Here is a 7,033-nt window from a genome sequence, read left to right as displayed (position 1 = left end):
CAACCACAGCTCTCTCAACCATTCCTCATAGGAGAGGTGCTCTATCCCTATGATCATTTCTGTGGTCCTTCTCTGGACCTGCTCCAGCAGATCCACTATCCTGTGCTGAGGACCCCAGAGCTGGTTGCAGCACTCCAGGTGGGGTCTCACCAGAGTGGAGTAGAGAGGGATAGTCACCTCCCTTGACCTGCTGGCCATGGCTCTTTGGATGCAGCCCCAGGATACAGTTGACTTCCTGGACTGCAGGCGTGGTTTGTCAGCACACGTCCAGCTTTTCATCCACCAGCACCCCTAAGTCCCTCTTGGCAGGGCTGCTCTCAATCTGTTCATCCCTAAGCCATGACATCAGGGGTTGCCCCAACCCAGGTGAAGGACCTTGCACTTGGCCTTTTTGTGTGGTGGAACCTTGTTGACGTTCATGTGGACCCACTTGTTGGTCCTTCTGGGTGGCATCCTGTCCTTTGGACATGTCAACCCCACCACTCAGCCTGGTGTTGTCTGCAAATTTGTTGAGGGTGCAGTCGATCCCGCTGTGCCATTGATGAAGATATTGAACAGCACTGGTCTCAACGTGGGCCCCTGAGGGACATCACTTGTCACTGAGCTCTATCTGGACATTGAGTCATTGACCTCTACCCTCTGGATGGGACCATCCAGCCAATTCCTCATCTACTGAATAGTCCACCCATCAATTCCATACTGCTCCAGCTTAGAGAGAAGGATGATGTGGGGGACTGTGTCAAAGGTCATTCGGATCAAATATTTAGTCTGCTAATTTCATATGAAGATGAGATGAAAAATCATGGTTATGACATATTGACAGCCCAGAAGAGAATGTCTGTCATTGGTATTTCATATAACTTTTAAACCAGAACTGAAAAATTGTATAGATGAGTTACTTAGGTTTTGGTTTGGTTTTGTGTTTTTTATTGGTTGGTTTACTGGTTTGTTTTTTTTTTCACTTGAACTAACATCCACACAGAAATTATTTAAAAATACAAAATTAATTCTTATATGCTTCAATACTTCGGTATTATATTGTAAATGCATAATAAAGCACAGGGAATTTGCTTGAAATGGTAATGAACAATTAATGCTTCAAAGATATTTTCAGTGTTGGAGGACCCACTCATCTGTATTTGTCTGCCATGCCCTAGTTTGTGAGTGGCACTATTAAAAAATGCAACAAATAATATAAAGATTTTTAGGATCAACAGTGCAGTCTTTGCAGCACCTCTAGAAATATTTTTCTCCTCATGGAAAAATCTTTTATTTCACTGTATTAAATATTAAAATTCTTGACAATTACAGATATTCTCATGTCCTCCCTTTTTTTAGCGATTAAGGGATTTTGAGTTTTCTTTACCTTTTCAAATGCAAAGATCTGAACAATATTAAAAATATCATATTCTGTGCCTTTTGTTAACACTCCTGCTCATGACAATGGGCAAAGGACGACCTGAGAACAATGTGATCATAACATTCTAGTTGTAAGTGGTTCATTGTAGTAATCCTTTTAAATTGCTGCCTTCACAATAAATAATTTAAAATATAGAGACTCGGCATCTTGATGTTGACAATCTTCTGCCCAGACAGTAAAGACAGAGAGACTTGAGCTTTCCTATGTCACGATTATGGTGCCCTTGGTTACAGAGTGGACATAACATCTGAGGCTCTGGACATGATGAATTGCATCCATTTCCCACTGTCTCCGTACAGCCATTTTTGCTGAAAGTTCTGAGCATTAGCCAAAGGGTGTGACTATATTGCTATAGGTAGAAATTCAGATGATCCTCTGTGTAAAGACGTGCAGTTAGCTCAGACTCTGTTTCTTCCTTGTATCTAGAAATGGAAACCCTTGATGTTTATGCAGGTGACAGTAGTTTTTTTTATGTCTTGAAGACTCTCCAAAGCATTTTATGATGGAGTCTGACTTAAATCTAAACTGTGATATTCAGGTGTTTGCTACAGTGGAAGGGTTTGTGAGTGTTTAATGAGAACTGCAAATGCTTGAGCACTTTGAAACCTTCCAGGGTGGATTCACAAAGAAGTTCCTCAGAAGAAAATTCAGGATAGAACTTTAAAGGAAGACTAAATCACAAAGTACCAGTTTTTGTCTCAGATCTATGACTGGTTTTGGCAAGAGTAATTTTTGAGTTTCCCTTCTTTATGTGAATGGTATATTTCTGAGTCTCTTTTATTAATAAAGCTGTTAGACATCTGAAACTTCAGAGACAATCCTGCTTTTCTGTTTTCTTTAGATGGCCTTGGTTGACTCAAATACTCTGTGCATAGAAAACAAAAGGAACAAGTCTATGGAACAATTTCTATGATGGTGGAAGTTGATTTGAGAACAAAATCTGTTTTCAATTTCTGTCTTGTTGTAAGGCATTAAATGATTTATATCTGATCTAAAAATCGAAACCTTTCCAAATTGCCACTTCCTCTCTTTTGTTCTCAGTTCAAGGTATATGCCTGCATGCTAGTAAAGCAGAAACTTGTGCTGGGGAAAATTAAGTGAGAAAGGAGTGGGCTGATGTTAGGTGAACTTGACCAGTTCAATAAACTTCCAGCTCCTTCCCTCTGTGCCACAGACAGTAGTAGCAGAGTCAGGAGTGCATTTATCTAGGGGTACACTGTGTCTTCCACTTAGCACTGAAAGGTCTAAATTGCAGGGAATTAGCAGCTTTTCCTCTTTGGGCTGTATGCCTGGACTCTGGGACTGACTTGGCTTCTGAGCTCAGACAGCAATTTGTTCTTCCCTGCCTGCATTTTGATTTCAAAAATTTTGAATTATGTTTAGAAAATTACTTTTAAAATGCACTATAATGGCAACTTTAAAAATGAGCATGAATTTATACCTTTATCAATTTTACTAAGCTCATTCCAGTGCCCTGGCAATGAGATTAAGCTTTACCTACATTTTTTCCTGTTGCAATTCATTCTTTTTGAGAGTGCTAAAGTATCACACAGTCACTCAATGAGTGCTAAGGAGAAGTTTCAAAAAATCGATGTTCCAATACTTTTTTCTTGAGAGGTGAAAGAATGATCCCTTTTATAGAAAAGTACACTTGTGGTGGATCCCTTAATATAAGCCAGGATCACTGGTCTCGTTGCAAAAAAGGCAAAACACATGCAAGGTGTATCATGACCAGCAGATCAAGGGAAATTATTACTGTCCTTCTTACTATTACTGCTACTTGGGCTTATAGCATGGAGAAGAGAAGACTGAAGTGCAGTCGAAGCGTATCTACAGAGATATCAGGGTTACACCCTTCTTGAAAGTGGCAGATGGTGTAACAAAAGACTTCTACAAAAACAACTTCACTATGACAGTAGGATGTGGTAGTGGAGGTTCCAGGCTTGGAGGTTTTCAACATCAGGCTAGACAAACCCATAAGCAATCAGGTCTAGAGCTGGTTATGATGGTGTTTGAGCAACCTCTGAGGAGGCTGAACTAACAACATTTAGAAATCCCTTCCTCCCTACATTTCTTAAGCATGTGAGATTAAGCTTGAGAAGTTCCAGCTAGCTGTGGGGAAAGCTCCCTGGCAGGGTTTTGGATCCCCTAGTATTACAGGTGATTTCACATAGTTAAAGCACAGATCTCACTGCTCTCTTTAAAGCCATAAACATTCAGCATTTCTGAGAATCAAGGTTAGATCAGCAGAGGATTACTGTGGTAGTATACACCTAGATCAACAGAGGATGACTGTGAAAGTAGATATACCTTAATGCAAGGCAAAAAAAAAGAGGTCTGAAATAAAACATCAGAGGAGACCTGAATTCCAGGATTTTTTAATGATTTTTTACTAGATTATTATTTCCATTGCTTGATGCAAATTTCTCATCAGTTATTTAAAGCACTTATAAAAACCATGACTGGGATCAGTATAGATGAACTTCAGTCTTTTACAGAGATAGACCCTTTACTTACGGTCTCTGTAGCACCAGTTACTTCCATAAACTGTAGCCAAGCCAAGTCAAGCACGGCAAACAAATTACTGAGAAAAGAGAACAGGCAAAATTGAGACTACTTCCAAATTCAGCTGTTTCTTAGAGGAAAAGGATGGCATTTAAGAGACCTTTTTGAGTTATGCAGAGAATATGTCCTGGGCAGAATTAGCTCCAGTTTTTCAGGCACAGGCTTATGAAGGAAAATGTGGTTGTCCCTGCAGTTGAGAAGCTGCAAGGCTAATGTTCACAGCAATATTTGCTCTGTTTATTCTTTTTCCATTTCTATGAGGCAGATGTAACAGAGAAAACCTTCAGGAAAATGTCCTCAGAGATACCTCCGAAGGATTCAGGTCAGCTCCTAACCACTTAGAGAAAAGGATGGTTCAGACCCCTCCTTTTCCTTTCACTTGTTACAACTTCTCCCCTCCATTCCTTACCCTAACCTTGGTATCAGGCACTGCTCTGCTGTGGATTCTGCTGTTGTCACAGCAGAACAAACCAATCTGACTACATCTGCTGCTACTGCCCTTCTCTGCCTTCTTGCTGCCTCGAGCATTGGTCTGCCCCTGTGCAGATCTGTTTAATCTCTCTAAGACAACACAACAACTCACCTGGCAAAAAAGTAGGGAAACATTTCAGATCAGGGCTGGGCAGTCACTCAGAAGGAGCAGACAGGAGGCAGCCAGCTGAATTTCATTTCCTTGACACAAAACTGCCTGCACAACTCTGACCCACTGTCACTTTGTGCACACAGCTCCTGCAATGCAATTGTACAATCATATTACTTTTCTATTTCCAGTGAAGTGAAGAAGCAATGTATATTCTGGCACCTATGTTATGTCAGTCTTGGAAAATGTTTCACCTTTATATATTGCTTGAGAGCAGAGTTCAATATACTAAATTTAGGAAAGGATCATAGATCATCTTTATAGCTTCATAACTAGTCTCATAAAAAGACTTATGGAAGATGATCGTGTGAGGAGGCTTCTGCAATCCTCACACAGTGCTCATCTTGAAAAATCCCAGGCATGCTGTCTGCTCCATGAACATGTCGTTCTGTTGTTTCAAGTTTTTTATGGTGATTTGGCAGCACTGGCGTCTGAAGGATCAGAAAAAGGAACTTGGACTGGCCCTCTCTCAGCTTCAACTGTAATACTAGTATGATCCTGGGTACTGACAAAAATTCTGACTTTCACAGAGAAATCAAAAACTTGAAGGCAATGAGTTGCAATTCTAGAAATTCAAACCCCTGCCTCTACTTTGAGCAAGTTTGCTACTCGGTACAAACAGTAGTAGTTTCCTATTCACCTCTCCCACCACTGCATCAATCAGGCTGCCCATATTTTGTCAGAATATTTTCTGCATTTTACTATTGCTGCAGTGTTCAAATCTTTATCCCTCTGTTCTGTGACAGTCAATTTTAAGTGCTTGTTTTAAATCCATCCATATACTGAGAACGTGCAGAGTACCATCCTAACACACTCCTTACATACATGTGGATCCAAAAAGGAACTTTGCCATAGGAGAGTAGCCAGGAATATCCCCAAATGACACCTTTCATTTAAGAGATCATTAAAACGGAGTATTTCTGATGTCCCAGATTTGTTGATTTCTGATTAGGTCATACAAACATGTCCACTGTGTTTTCTCAAGCTCATTTCCCACCACATACTGATAAAAATCAAGCTCTTCTGCTTGCCTTTCACACCAGTTAATGATTTCCTTAGCCAGGTACGACAGCTGCCACACCTGTTGCAATGGCAATGGAAACGTGATCCGTTCTGGTCTGACTGGTCCATTCTGGGTTCTCAGATTATCATTTCACCTGTTCAGATCTGTGTCCACATTGTGGTTAAAGCAAGAAATGAAAATTGTGAGCAATAACAGCTGAAACAACACATCTTATTTTGAAAATAGTGAGTCTAGAGCAGATAAGACCGAAAAAAAAAAAAAGGTGTGTAAATAGAAGACACAGAAGAGTAAGAAATTAAGAAATGCCTTATAGAGCAACAAAACCATTCTATAAATTACTGTAATAAAGGCAACACAATTTCATTGATTCACTGGTCATTAATTTAAAATCTGAAGCAGCTAAATTTTTATTATGTATTTTAATTATTAAAATACTGATATGTTTGTACAGATATCGTAATAATTAACTTTTAGCCTATGGTCATATACATTGTCTGGAGACATAGAATGCTTTCAGATTAGTAAGACAAATTTGATTTAATAAATTTTGAGAATCTGCCCCTCCAAAAAGAGTTGCAGAGTTAGAGCCAGAAAAAAGCAATAAATTAAAATACCATTTTTTTGCCTGTAAAAGAAATAAATAGAGGTTGTACAAATGCAACATTTATTTACCTAAAGTTTAACGCTGTCTTCCAACAACAACGTATAATAAGGAGACAGTGGTTGCCAATGTGTTTGTTTGGAATCTTGCTTAATTAGAGTAGTTTTAGTCATCAGGTTTTACTCTGCCTTCTGTCTGTGGATTGTTGGGGTTTTTCTTACAGAGAAGAATTGGTTGTTGGAAAGATTTAACTGTGACTCTCTGTCCCTGGATTTCATTGACTTGTAATTCTGGTGTCTGGTTTCCTTACGTGAAAAGGAAATTGCACACCTGGATTGACCTCCTATTAAACACTTCAGCACAGACCCTGGAGAGGATCCCTGGGGCTGCCTTCTGCTTTTTATTCCTTATAACTTGGGCACAGAGCTAAGCTGAGGATCGTATATGCTGCACCCAGCTGCCCCAGGGCACAGAGGCCTGAGTGGCCCTGTCCCACCACGCAGGTCCAGCTGTCCCATCGTGCCGGCACAGCAGCATGTCGCAGTGGGATATCGCACGGATATCTCCGCGGCAGTGCCACACAGTCACAGCAGTGCACAAATCAACAAGCCCCACAATGGCAGTGATGCCCTTTCAGACCTACCCGTGCCCAGGTGCAAGATAGGGGGTGCTGAAGACCCCCACCCGCAGGGCAAAGCCTCCTCCCCGCCGTTCTTCCTCTTACACACAGCTGCGAGCCTGAAGTCAGGAAGTACGGTAACAGGGAGATTTTGAAAAGAATGC

Source organism: Manacus candei, unplaced genomic scaffold (assembly GCF_025592945.1).
Source record: "Manacus candei isolate 608988 ecotype Guabito, Panama unplaced genomic scaffold, ASM2559294v1 h1tg000008l, whole genome shotgun sequence".
Taxonomy (NCBI): domain Eukaryota; kingdom Metazoa; phylum Chordata; class Aves; order Passeriformes; family Pipridae; genus Manacus; species Manacus candei.
The sequence above is the reverse complement of the archived record's forward strand: the minus strand, read 5'-3'. Positions refer to the sequence as shown.